The sequence below is a fragment of the Macaca mulatta genome, chromosome 2 (assembly GCF_049350105.2).
Source record: "Macaca mulatta isolate MMU2019108-1 chromosome 2, T2T-MMU8v2.0, whole genome shotgun sequence".
In the NCBI taxonomy this organism is placed as follows: domain Eukaryota; kingdom Metazoa; phylum Chordata; class Mammalia; order Primates; family Cercopithecidae; genus Macaca; species Macaca mulatta.
The window spans coordinates 183,830,476-183,845,109 of record NC_133407.1 but is presented as its reverse complement, the minus strand read 5'-3'; the positions used below and the strand labels follow the sequence as shown (position 1 = coordinate 183,845,109).

General features: G+C 35.8%; 1 protein-coding gene and 1 long non-coding RNA gene across 9 annotated transcripts in view; one reads left to right on the top strand and one right to left on the bottom strand.

Annotated features, from left to right (window-relative positions):
- Positions 1 to 14,634, bottom strand: part of LOC144339425 (uncharacterized) — a 73,108-nt gene that overhangs the window by 1,054 nt on the left and 57,420 nt on the right. The window contains exon 3 of the long non-coding RNA XR_013414448.1: positions 6,972 to 7,036. This is a non-coding gene — a long non-coding RNA (uncharacterized LOC144339425). The remainder of the gene's footprint in view (positions 1 to 6,971; positions 7,037 to 14,634) is intronic.
- The window catches only part of COL8A1 (collagen type VIII alpha 1 chain), a 151,201-nt gene that overhangs the window by 97,742 nt on the left and 38,825 nt on the right, over positions 1 to 14,634 (top strand). The gene's annotated exons all lie outside the window — the stretch shown is intronic.

The window sequence follows — 14,634 nt, the reverse complement described above, 5'->3', positions numbered from 1 at the left end:
GCAAAAGCCTTGAGACCATCGCTACTATATTAGGTTTTCAAATCCCCTATAGTAAAATACATGTGCAGAGTGTGATCCTAGCTGATTTTTAAGTCTAGGCATGTTGAATACAGTCTTAAAATAATCATTTCCATAGATCTTGACTAGGTATCCAAATGTTCACCAGATGCTAGGAGTTAGATTTTGCGGAGGAAAATTGCTAACTTAAGCTTCTTTTCATGATTCAGCAGAGGGTTTTAAGTAATAAAAGATCTGGAGATTTGTAACATAAATAATTCCAGTGCAAATGGGAAAATTAAAATAATCTTATCATCTCTGTCATGTCTATATGTGTTTTTCTACCATTATCATATTTCTCTTAATTGGGCCAATTTTTTTTCTGGCTGATATTTTATAGTTTTAAGTTATGAGCTGTAATGAAGAAATGATTCTTTTCAGATGACTGAAGTGATATGTACTAAATTTTCCTAAAAACAATCTAGGATGAATGAAACAGAGCATGATATGACAGAAATGGCTTTCTTTGTATGTGGTATTGAATATACTCACAGTGAAAAATAATAATAACAGCACGCCAGAATCCCTTTTATTCCTTAATTGATCTCTCAGTAGAAGCAATAAAAATATAAAGTACCTCATTAACTTTCAAACTTTGACGGAAAAAAAAACACACACACACAACATACCATCCATTTCTGACAAGTAGACATTATCTCATAGTATCCACAGCCATCCTATGCTTATTACTATTGCCTGGTCTTAAGTGTGACTTTTGGACACACGACTCAATATTTCCTAATATATAATAGTACAATGGTTTTTATAGTCTATTTAATTTTATTTCATAATTAAAAGAATGAATTGCTAAGATTCCCCAGATTTTTCGTGTTCTTGTTGGGGCGGGGTGGATACCTGAACAAAAGGAAAAGTACAGCATTTAGCCTTATCGTTAATCCCTCATTGACTGCATCCTGTCTAGAATGAATCCATTTAGAGTTTCTAGAGAAATGCAAATACATTAATGATTTTACTAAGGCATTACATTTTTAATATAGGTACCACTAATTATTTTGACTGGATTCCATCAAAGCCAGATGTTCTCCAAATGAAATCTTTATAATGCAAACCCAGTGAATAAAAAATACATGCTCATCGAAGCAGCAGATTGTAGGACTTGTGGATAGTAGAAAAACTGGAGAAAGAGGCATGATGTGGGTAACAGTCATAATGTCAGAGTAAAGCTCTGAACTCAACCCAGAGGTACTTTATAATTGTTGCAACCAATGACAGGCTCAGCTTCTGGCTTTCTCGTAACAAAATCTTACTGCCAAGGGCATTGATGAGCTCTCCCAGTAAAAAAAGTATAATAATAATGTTAAACTAAATCATAAAAATACAGAAGGTGTTTATTAAAGGGCAGAGGAGAGAAATTGCTTGTAAAGTTCAGGTGGAAATATCAAAAATACATTTTATTGAACTTTTAAGAAATAAGCTCTTTGTTTTTAAACTAGGGTGCAAAAGCAATAAAATGTAAAGGCTATTCAATAAACTATTTCATTCAATGGTCAACAGCAATGATTCAGCAAGTAAAAATAAAAATTACATTTATTCAACATGGTCATCAATTCAGGCAGTCCTGAAGCTTACAAATTATAAGTTTTTGAGTGAAAATAACCAGCTGAAAGTATTTTTTAAATGAATTTCGATTGAAAAAATATAAAGAATTTTTTGAATGTACACCTTTTTCTCAATGAAAATGGACTTGGTTTAACTTGACATAGTATAAAACTCTTAATGTTTTATGTAGTTTATTAAGTTCTGTGGAGAAGTATATTTGAAACAAATGTAGATAATGATCAAAAAAGTTTAAATATGAACACCATTATAGGCATACAATTAAGAAAATGGAAATAGATCATGATAACTAATCTTTTGCATGCCCTCCAAAAGCACAGAAGGTAACTTTTTAAATTATTTTTTAATAATCTGGAGTTTTCTTTCTGACCCTTTTACCCTCCAAAAATATAGATTCCTGAATCATAGAACATAGATATTTTGGTAGACAGATTCTATATTTTCCTCAAGTTAAATAACATATACCTCTAAGTGACAATAATCATAAAAACAAGCTTTTTGCTCATTAAGATACCTAATATGCCTTACACATAGTATGTACTAAATAATATGGGTTGAACTGAATTATTCCCATTTTCTCTTCAGATGTTAATGTGTCTCTTGGATTTACACTAGAGAGGTGGTGTCCCACACATGGGAATTAATGAGCTACATCTGTAACCAAAAATATCCATGGAAAACCTGTTGAATTGATCCATATCTGTTTTATTAATCAAGCCCACTACGGAAGGGCTTTCTTGTGGTTGTACTACACTTTGGAAATAAATAGAGTGGGGAAACCACAGTTCATTTTAAAAGTTGTTTGAAACTTTGAAGAACATGAGGTTTTATATTATATGACAGCAATAAACTCCAGTTTTTGATGGCTGTAATTCTGAGTATATAAGTATATAAATATTCTGTATGTATAATTTTACTGCAGAACATTATGACTGTGGCCAAGAAGACCCTTACTGTTCAATATGGAATTTACTTCTTACTGCCACTGTCTTCCTTCCTCAACTTTTTAAAATAAAAAGACTTTTAAAAATAAAAAGAAATTTTAAAACTAGCTTGGTATGAACAGCCTTTAGCTGAAGCAGATGGCTGGAAGTCAGGAGCCCCAGATTCTATCCTTCATTCTCCTACCAACTTGGAATGTGGCCTTGGGCAAGTCATGAGAGTAAATCTACAATAAAAGAGCTAATAATGCCTTACATGTGTGTGGTGTTTTATGATCTAACAGAGCACTTTCACATACAATATCTTATTTAATCTTCCCCACAGCTTCCTGAAAAGAGTATGGCAGTTATTAACAACCCGCATTATAAAGAGTAGGAATTTGAGACCCAGTAAAAGAAACTAAATCATTTTTTTGAGTCAGGAACAGTCATAGTCTAAGATTCCGGGCTGGTCTTTCTCTTTCCTCTACACCACATTGCCACCCTCTGGCACCTCCAATGGTGGCAAAGCAGGAATGACTATAGCTGCACTGTTCAATATGATAGCCACTAACCACATTCTGATATTGAGCATGTGAAATGTGGCTAGTTCCAACTGAGATGTGCTGTGAGTGTGAAATATACACCAAATTTCTAATGAAATTTGAAAAACAGAATGTAAAATGTCTCATTAATACTTTATATATTGATTGCATGTTGAAATGATGATATTTTTAATATTTTGAGTTAAATAATAGTAATAAATATAAATAAATATATTAATAAATATTACCAAATATGGTTTAATAACATTAATTCCACCTGTTTCTTTTTACGTATTAATATGGATAATAGAAAACATAAAGTTGATATGTGACTCACATTGTCCCTGTGGGACAGCACTGACCAGAGAATTCCATTGTTCAGAGCCCACATGCTAATTTCACAGTACTGGACTTGTTTATGTGCCTGGCTTGATGTGGCTGACACAATTCCCTGAGATGCTGTCAAACAGACGCAAGGTAGATTAGCAGCAATGATCTGGGCATTCTTGCACAGCTTCCACATACAGGAAAAAAGTCTGGTTTCATTAGTTGCTGCCCCAAATTGCTCATTCATCAAAAGGGTCCATTTTATACCTGTTGAATCCTTGAGAGACTTAGAAGTAAAAGTGCTATGGCAAGAACTATAAATTACATTTATGGCTCTATAGCACTCTTTATTTTCAAATACGTTCCCATTAAACATTATGAATGAATGAGACATTAAACTGTTAGGCTGATATGTACTATGTAAAATAATAATTATATATAACTTTGTTGTACAGTATGTTTTATTCTACCTACAAAGTCTTTAAGATATTTTACATACAATCCCTAAATAAATAGCTTATACCTGTTATGGAACAATCTAACTGAAAGTCCTCAGGAAAAATAAGTTCTTATTTAGAAGAAAAAATATGTATAGTAAAAAATAGCACAGATCACTAAAATCTAGCATCCATTTGGCAGTTATTATGTGGGCTCAAGTACCATGCTAAGAGTTACACCAAGGTTCTCTCACTTCATCTTTACAGGGCTTTGAAAATCAGCAAGAGGGAGCAGAACCAAAGGTCTTAACCACTACTGCTTCTTATTTCAAAGCAATTTAAAATCATAACTCCACCTATCATGACAGTATAAGAATATTTGGAATTGATTTGATTTGATTCATTTAAACTCCACGAGCATCTACCTAGCAAATACAATGGACCAGGAACAGTTCTAGACACTGAGGGAATATTGAGCAATAAAACCAGAGCTCTACCCTCAAAGAGAACACTGATTGGTAGGTTTATGAACATGCTTTTGAAAAATGCATACTTATGACGAAATAAAAGGGGAGTCACTACTCATGTTCTAAAGGGCTTCTTTATGTTCCAATAGAAATCTTTATAGTGCTATTCCTCAGTTTGTTAAAATTTACCTATTGTTCATAAAGCAAAGGTCTTATGTAAAAAAAAATTAAAAAATAAAAAACTAAAAAACTATGTAGTTTGAATTTCAGAGGTTTGCTTTCCTCCATTATACTCACTTGGAAGAAGAGGTGCTGAAATTACCTTAAATGTTTTCTAGAACAAGGAGAGATGAAAGCAAATAAACAAAATGAACCTAAGTCAAAATGACTCTTAAAAAATCACAAAATAATGAAAACTAAAGAGTTTTATAACCTTTTATACAATAATAATAAGTTATCTTTGAAGATAGAGATTTAACTCATTATGCATATGAGTTAACTATTAATTTTTTAAAGAATATTTCAAAATATAATGTATAACTTGTTGCCAATTTCTTTTTCTTTTTTCTTTTTTCTTGATTTTTTCTCTCTTTATTTTTTTTTTGAGACACAGTCTTGCTCTGTTGCCAAGGCTGGAGTGCAGTGGCATGATCTCGGCTCACTGCAACCTCCACCTCCTGGGTTCAAGCAATTCTCCTGCCTCAGCCTCCTGAGTAGCTTGGACTACAGGTTCACACCACCACACCAGTCTAATTTTTGTATTTTTAGTAGAGACAGGATTTTGCCGTGTTGGCCAGGCTAGTCTCGAACTCCTGAACTCCAGGGATCCGCCCACCTCAGCCTCCCAAAGTGCTGGGATTACAGGTGTGAGCCACTACACCTGGCCCCAGTTTCCTAATGTTCATGTTTATCTAGAATTAAATAAAAATAAAATATTAATAGCTAACTCTGGGTGGCAGAATTTTAGACAGTTTTGTGCCCCTATGTATACTCTTCTGCAAATTTTTCAAAATAAACATATATTGCTTTTATAATTGGTAAACAGAAAAAATACTGTAATTGACTCCAAAATCGACAGGTGATAAAGACAAAATGTCCAGGGGAAGTAAAATGCAAATTTTGCTCTCAATCACAAAATTTTTAAAAAATAATAATAAACGTAATAGGTTCTTCCTTGCAGGTGTTATTTCCCTTTCTTTGATTCAAGATAAAGCAACCTGTAGGCTATTCAACTTCTCTAGACAAGAAAGGTTAAAAATTGGATTGAATTTTCTAGATTTTCTTGAGAAAGCATTTCACCTTCAGCTATGAACATGAGTGTAAAGATCAAAGTTGTAATGTGGGCTGGTAAAGCTGAAAGTTGTTATCGTAGCAATCAGAAAAGCAGAGCATCATTAAAGTGTACCTCTTTCACCTTAAAACATAAACTGGCTATCAATCATTTCTAATGGCATCTACTTAAAAATGGCCTTATTATTGGCTCCTAAAATGTGTAAAATGTCAGGTGGAAATACATAAACACGTCTTTGAGCTGGATAGAGTCTCGGTGATCCTAAAAAGTGAAATCTAGAGCTATTTTAGAGATGCCATTTAAAAATTTATGGAGAGAGATTTGGTCTTATAATTTCTTTCATGAATACTAAAATTTTACTACAAAGAAAACAAAGAAATGGGTTATTTGTGCCATTTAATCATTAAATCATAAATCCACAGACCATTAGAGCTGGAAGGGGCCTTCTAGATTATCTCCTCCAATGCCGATATTTTACAGATGAGAAAGTAGGAACAGAACATTTATTTTCTCAGGGTTGAGCATGGTGGCTCACACCTGTAATCCCAGCACTATAGGAGGCCAAGGCGGGCAGATCACCTGAGGTCAGGAGTTCGAGACCAGCCTGGCCAACATGGCGAAACCCTGCCTCTACTACAAATACAAAAATGAGCCAGGCGTGGTGGTGGGTGCCTGTATTCCCAGCTACTTGGGAGGCTGAGGCAGGGAGAATCGCTTGAACCTGGCAAGTGGAGGTTGCAGTGAGCTGAGATTGCACCACTGCACTCCAGCTTGGGCGACAGAGCGAGACTTTGAAAAAAAGAAAAGAAAATGTATCTTCTCAGAAAAAAGTAAAATCACTCAAAAATATCTTAAAGAATCCAGAAACATCTTGAATCTTACCTGGGAAAATTTAGGTAAGATTTTGAATCCTACTAGAACTTTAATTATAACTCGAATTTTTAGTTTTGTTGTGGGCAGTCCTACGCAATGAAGGAAAGACACTAACAGTGACTGTGGAAAGCACATTCACAATGAACACTTATATAGTCAAAACCAAAAATAAAACAGACCAATGATTTCAGACCAGGTTATTCATTCATTACTCAGCTTCCTTTCTTTAGTGAGTCAAGCAATTGAAATGAGCTTTCTTAGCCACTTTTAAGATACAATTCTTCTGTTATCATGAAAAATTGGCTACTTCTAAAGTTGCTGATATGCTGAAGAATAATGGGACCTTCATTCTTTGAGTTAAAATATCCAAATTATTGCCAAAATTTTCCTGATTTAATGCATTTATGAAAATGTGCTTATAATAAAATTATATATATTAAGAATATACTCCTCCTCTCCTGCAAATAGATACTTACTTTGCAATTATGGACATCCTGGAAGAAGTAAACATGAAAGCTCTTTTTCTAAGTTCAATGTTGGTCTAAGAAATGGAAAAAAGTAACACTTGGTTTTAAGGAAGCTAGCACAGTGTAGGCATGTTCGTTGTCATCTGTAAAGTGGAAATAAGAGTAGACTCTTGCAAAATCGTTTAAGAATTAAATCAATAATAGATATAAAATGTTTAGTACAGGGCTTGGCTCACAGTTAACATTTAATAAGTCCCCGCTATTAGTATTAGTGGTAGTAATGTTATTATTATTTACAACATGATCACTCTTCCACCACACCCTTCCCTTCAAACAAAACTCTTGTGATCCCCCTACACTATTTCATGGCTCCATGTGCTTGTATATTCTGATCCCTCTCCCCAAATGCCCTATCCTGACTTCTACAGCTGCTGAACTCCTACTTATCACCCAAGGTCAGCTCCAAAGTTTCTTCCTCTTACCTGTGTTACCTAATCCCTCGCTGCACTCACCTATTTCCCATGGCACTCTGCATATATCCCTCTCCTATCAATTGAGATGATGACTTTTACTTGATCCTCCCTCATGCCTCCCTACATGCCACACACACATACACATGCATGTACACATATGCACACACTCTGGACTGTAGTGAATTCATCATACTCAATTTTGTATCGCCATAGAAATGTCTATTGAAATGAACAAACTCCTGCATGAATAAATGACTTTTTCATTTCATGAGTAGGTATCAGGCTAGAATGTGCACCTAGTGGCCTCAGTTTAGATGGCAAGAAGGGCAGAGGGGCACATGAGGAAAGGTGGGACATGCCACTCACCAGCCTGGAGCCCGGCTTTGCCACATGCCTACTGCTATGACTTGTAGTAAGTCATTTAACTTCTCTGGACCTGTTTTCCTTCTCAGCAAAATGGGAGGACTGGGCAAAATGTTCTCTGAGGACCCTTCCAGCACCAACCTTTATATATGATGCTATGCACTGGTTTATCTCAGTGGTTCTCAGACTTCAGCAGACATCAGAATCATCTGGAAGGCTTATTAAAATAGTGGTCAGCAGATCTGATGGGGCCCAAAAACTTGCATTTTTAACAAATTGCTAGATGATGGTGAGGCTGCTGGCAGGGGGACCACACTTTAAGAACCACTAACGGATCTTCTTGACCCAGGATCCTGACACTGTCCTGTTGCTATCTGGTGAAAGGAACTCCTGATATGAAAATGTATAATAAGATGCAGGCAGGTAAACCCACCCTTCTGTGAGGCTGTCATCAGAAGGACTAGGTGCCTATGGGTGAGCCCCAAGGGTGACCACAGAATGAAAGTTTTGCTGACTGGAGTTTTGTTAAAGGCTCACTTTGTGGGAAAGAAAGTGCCTGACTTCTCAATGCTGTAGGGTATAGAAAACACTGACGCCAGGGTTGGACCCATCAGTTAGTACCTGCTGCAGCTGAAGTCGCATGGATCACAATTGCCATCTAGTGATGACTTTGAATTACTGCATCAAGAGACTACAGAATGAAATGCTGCTTTTTCATTTAGAAACTGCTTTTTTCTTTTTTCTTTCTTTCTTTCTTTTTTTTTTTTTTTTTTTTTTACACAAAACTATGTTCAAAATGAGAACCCTTAAGGATAAACTCTAATGTGCTCTGGTCTTATCTACATTTGTATCTCAGTACAATGAAAATAAACACATATATAGTATTTACTACGTGCGAGGCATGGTTCTATGCTTTATATATGTTCAATTATTCACAGCAAACCAATGAGCTAATACAAATTTTCCCATTTTGGAGAAAAATAAAACTACAAATGTACAAAGCAATGAAAAGACTTGCCTGAGGTTGCCCAGTTGGTAAAATGGTAGAGCTTGGATTGAACCTAGACAGCTATTGGGAAGATACTACACTAACCAGTCTCTCTTACATCAATTTAAAACATAGTTGCTGAAACAATTAGTACTTGTAAACAGTTGTCAGTTACAGATATGGGTCTGCAAAATTTGATTAAGTATACACTGAATAAATAAATTTTTTCTGATCCTTCCAAATGAAATCAGCTCATGTGCAATAATTAAAGAAAGGTTTCTACCTACAGAAAGCCAAATGCAACAAAATGAGCACCAACTTGGATTAAGATTTGGAATCATTTTTCTACCTGCTATACAATCTTAGACAAGTCACTTAGATCCACTTTTTCATCTATGAAATAGAAAAAAATAAAACCGTAGTTTACATAGTTCTGTAATTCCCAAAGATGTGGTTTGGGGGTTCTGTAAAGTCAGATTAAATTTTAGAGTAGCTGCTCAAGTTATCCACTGAATGCGATCACAAGAGCAAAGAGGGAGATCATGGATAATAACTATACTGTTTTTTTCAAATTGTCTCTCATGTGTGAAAGAAGCCAGGACAGAAGATTTGATCTCCTGGTCTATTGTCCATAAGTGCTAGCAGTAAACAATAACACTCATAGTGTTTGTGGGAGAATTACAGAGCTCAATCAGATACACATTTCCTTTATTTTTCTGAGTACTGTACTTGGCCTGTGCACCTGCGCTCTGCATCCCTGCCTGTTCTCTGCCTCCCAAGGGTCCTCACCAAAGAACTCCTACAGAAAGATCACATATTTGCCAGTGGATTGAGGTCCAACGCCCCCCTCCCCCTGCCCTCACTCCAACCTTCTTTTATCAGAGACTTTCTTGTATTTAAAAACCAGGTCCCTGATAATCCTTTCTTATCTAAAACAGCTCAGTTACCAAATAATTTCTTATCTCAATAGACCAAACCAGAGTTATCAAACCAAAGTACTAGAGTATTAGGTTTCTTTGCACCTGTATATGTATAACATGCTAAGACTTGCTGGCATCAAATTCATGGTAATGAAGGAAAATAAACATAGACAGAGTCAGAGAAATAATGGGTAACAATTAAAATATAGTAGGGTAAACTATCAGTACCTCACTTTAGTAGATTTCTTGATGTCGTTTCAAGTATTTGCACATATTTAGTCACCAAAGCAACCCTAAAATTAGGCTAGATAAGTTTATTATTAACACCATTTGAGAAATAAAGATATTGACACACAGAAATATAAAGAAAAACAAAGGAAACTGAAGCAAAGCAACTTTAAACAACTTGAAAAAATAAGTGAGGGTTCATATATCCTAGTTACTAGGCCTGTGCTTGGCCCCACAATTACAGTGTAATAATCAAATCCTGATACAAGATGACTCCCTCTGATAGTTGAGTTTTTTAAAAGTTCTTTATACAAATACAGTAGAAGTAAATGACTAATTAGACTTCAAGGATAGTAAAAACTCTATTAATTCACTTAACCAACATGTGTTGAGAATCTACCTTGTGGCTGGCACTGTTTTAGATTGGGGAGTTTAGCAGTGAATGAGGCCAAAAATGCCATTCTACCCTTAAAGCATACATTCTCTCTAGTTGGAGAAGAGATGACAAATGTGAACATAAATAAATATCTATATACTCTTGAGAAATAAATGTTACAGTAGAAATGGAAAGAAATGTGCTTGGTCTCTGAGTCAGTGGTTCTTTTATGGGAACCAGCGTCTTCAATTTCCAGGCAGCTATGCTGTGCCGAACTTGGACTCAAAAGATTTGGGGACAGTACCATCACATCACCTATGCATGATCAAGAAAACAATCATTTTGGGGATACAAACGTCTTAGCCAAAATCACCAGTAAATCCAGCACAGAGCCAAAACTGTGTAAACAGTAATGTAAAGACAGGCACAGAAACTGATTCATATGCAGAGAAAACTGAAGGATCACCAAATTCCAAGGAAACGTGGTTTCTTTGTCAGTCCCTACTTTTTACAGAGAATGCTCCTTTTAAATATTTTAGCTTCTCTGATGGATCTGAATTGGCTATGATCATTTTTGTAGATGAAGAAGAAATGAAATTCTAAAGGCATATAAACTCTAGAAAGACAGGCACTTTCTGTCTTCTTGCTGTATCCCCAGCAATTAGGACGGTACCTGGCAAATGGCTGGCATTCAGCAAATCTTTGTTGAATAAAGAAATGAATAAAGAAAAGCTTGAATAAATTGCTGAATTTAAAGGGGAAAAATAAAGTAGAAAGGAATCTTTTCTTTCTACTTGTTTTTACATCAAAATTCACGTTGCCAGGTGAAACCTAATAAAAATGTTGGGAGAAGATTTTCTTCCTGGGGGTGCAACTCTTGTCTAATACACTCTTTCTCTGGTGTCACAGTTAAGTTCTTGTTGATCATTCATTACACTGACTAAGCATTAACAGATTTTTATCTTAGATTCCTACAGATTTTATGGGGTCTACATTTCTCACCCATTCTTCAAACCCTTTGTTGGGGAGCACTGCCAACCTGAAAAGTTAAACAAACAAAAAAACAAAATAATTGACAGGCTGGTAGCCCCAAAAGATGACTTCTTTTGACTGCCTTGTCAATTCTGTCTAATTTTCTAAGATCCACGTCTAAGATTCTAGCCTGACTTAAACTTGTATCAGTTCATTTACCTTTATCAGTTTTGACCTCATGCTCAGGGCTGGCCTTTTTTCCATCACCATCATTTTATCTGTCATAGCTATTGAGTACCTATGGATGAAAACTAGTAAAGAGATAAAAATGAGAAATGAAGAAGGAATTGAATGGGATACAGCTGTTCCCAAACTAAGGCCCTTTTCAGAAAGTATTTAATGAGAAAACAGAAGCCTCACGCTTTTACAGCATAGAATCTAGACTGGACTTTAGAGGCTACTGTGACTCAGCCTGATCAGCATGAATCTATCCTGTATCAAGTGTTCCTTGAGATCTCTGAATCTAAAACATTTTAAAGTTTGTATAAGTTATTCTAAAGTGAGAAAATAAATAGAATAGAATACATTCTATTAGGTTGGTACCAAAGTAATCATGGTTTTTGCCACTACTTTCAATGGCAAAAACTTACTTTTGCATCAAGCTAATAGTAGAATGTCACAGAGAGATAAAATAAATCTTTCTCATCTCGCCTTTTGGTGACATCACACTTGAAAAATAGGTATGAGGAGAAGCCCAAAGGAGGAATTTCAATTAGGCTAATCTACTTACAAGTAGAATGTCTTCCAGGATTCAAGAGCTTTTGGCAAACATTAGTTAGCACATTCTTTCTAAAAGGTAAAAACCTTTTTTTCCTTTGGCAGGTTTTAAATGATACTTGAGAGTGAAACCTTCCAAACCATAGCCAAAAGCAGCTTAATCCAACTTCCCCAGCAGCTCAAGATCAATGACAAAGTTAGCCCTAAGGATTTCAGGATGTTAATTGTGAAACATAATTCCATTATATTTATGGCTGTATAAACTGGGCAGAGCTCCTCTTGAGTATTATGAGGTGTTCTTTGCAGTACGGGCAATTGGTTATACTGGATGCTGTAACAGATACTGTATTGAAAAGAACCACAGTTTAATCACAACCTATTCATTAGGACTGTGGTTCTCGATCTTTATGGGACATAAAAATTAACCAGAGAATACTTGTAGAAAATGTAGATTTCTGGTCCTCTCCCCAAGCCTTTCTATTCAGGTTCCATGTAGAGGAGACTGGGAACCAGGAAGGCCAGTGAGGAAGATACAAGTGATCTGTAAACCACACATTGAGAAATATTTCACTGAAGTCTGGCTTGAGCTCCTCGAAGTCAGGTCTCTCTCTTTGTAAACCTTAATTCCCTGCGCCTACCACTGACAGTGGAACCTGATAGATACTCAATGAATATTTAGTGAATTCAAAACAATTAGCACTTATAGATGCCAGGCACTGTTCTAAGCACCCTACACATACTAGCTCATTTAGTCCTCATAATAAAGGACTATTATTGGCCTTGACACTTGCTGAACACTCTGCCTGCACACTGTCCAGAGAGTCATATGGCTGGCTTCTTTCAGCTGCCACCTCCTCAGCAAAACCCTTCTTGACAGCCCATCTAAAGTTGCATCGATGCTACTCCCAACCCATCACAAGATCCTGTTCCTTTTGTTTCTTTTTTAAGCAGTTACCTCTATCTGAAATTATGTTGTTTGGTTTATTGTCTTGCTCCCTTCACTAAAAAACAAGCTCCACGAGAGCAGGAATCTCACCAGTCTTATTTGTCACTGTCTAGAAGTACAGTGCCTGAATCACCATGGACAGGAAGAAAATATTTGTTAAATTAATGCATTTAGCAAACACATAACAAATGAAAAGCAAGGGAGTTGTATTTGCTATGTAATTTATCAGTTCTCTCAGAGCTTCTAAAATGTATGAAAAGGGTAAAAGTGACAGAAAGACTTCTATCCTAGAAATATCCTCAAAATGATTTCCTAATCTACCCTGTCCCAAGTCATAGCATAAACATGAGAAAAAGGGAAAACTACATAAGGGCTAAAATATCTGGGTAGATTTTTCATTCTGTGATTCAATATTTTGCTTGAAATGAACTCTCAGGATGTCAGACACATCCGTGTTCAAACATAAGTAAAAAACACATTCCAAGATCAAATGTACATGATTTTCAGATTAACCAATGTTTTTTTTTTAGCCACACAATGACTGTGCTTTACTAGTTTGAAAAGCTGTATCTGCATGACACCAAAAGAGCTAGTTAAATCAATAAAACCCAAACCAGTTGTTTCAACCGTAAAAAGAATACATAGAACAATTCACTTCAAATGGTGACTGTGCCAAACTAGTTGATTGTATTGCTTTGTGCCAACAAAATCATCGTCAGGAGCTGACTGGCTGTAGGCTTGGGAGAGAACATTTTAAATGGGTTTCTCCTACAGTATGATCATGGTTCCTTTAAAAGGGGCCACTTGGCTAACCAAACCCCTGTAGTATTTCTACCATAGACAATCACATCACTCTCTTCCTCTTCTTTATATATGTTGTTGAGTCTCAGGCAAATGAAAGTAAGGCCTAGGAATTGCTACTGTATGAAGCAATTTTTACCACTTCTACTAAAATGTTAGACAGTGAATGTTGTCAGTGATGTTGCTGGAGAGAAAACACTCAAAATCAAATAGAGACTCAAAAAAAAAGTTTTCCTTGTTTTATTTTGAGAAAGTCTTTTCACTGTGCTCATGTAGGGAGTTGGCCAGACCTGGGTTGGCTTCATTAGTCATCTCAGAGCATGTGAATAGATCATGGAAAAATCTTTCCATCTTTGAGGAATTCCTGGTTTCCAATTGAGTTCATTTCAGTCAGTCATTGAGACTTAGCATAAAACTTGAAAGTACCAAAATAAATGGAGAAAAAGAGGCAGAGGCAGGGATACAAACAGTGAGGTGGCTCTACCAGGCAAAGAAAAGATCCTTTCTTTGCAAAGAACTTCAGCTAGAAAGAATTTTGCTGCCCCCTCTCCCATAGAAAAATATTGAATATTTAGTCAGAATATTTTAAAAGATAGGAATTTTTTTATTCTAAAAATGTCCAAGGGCAATCTAGTCAAGAAAGAACATAAATTCTACATTCACAACCCAAACCCTCAAAACCATTTGAGTTAACTCAAAGCCAGGTTTAGCACGTTTTGCTTACCATTTTCTGAGCTAAGCATGATTTGGATTATAAATTTCTCTGACATTCATGTGTAGACCTGACAGACTTTGTCATTTCCTTATCAGAGGCAACAGGAGAAATTC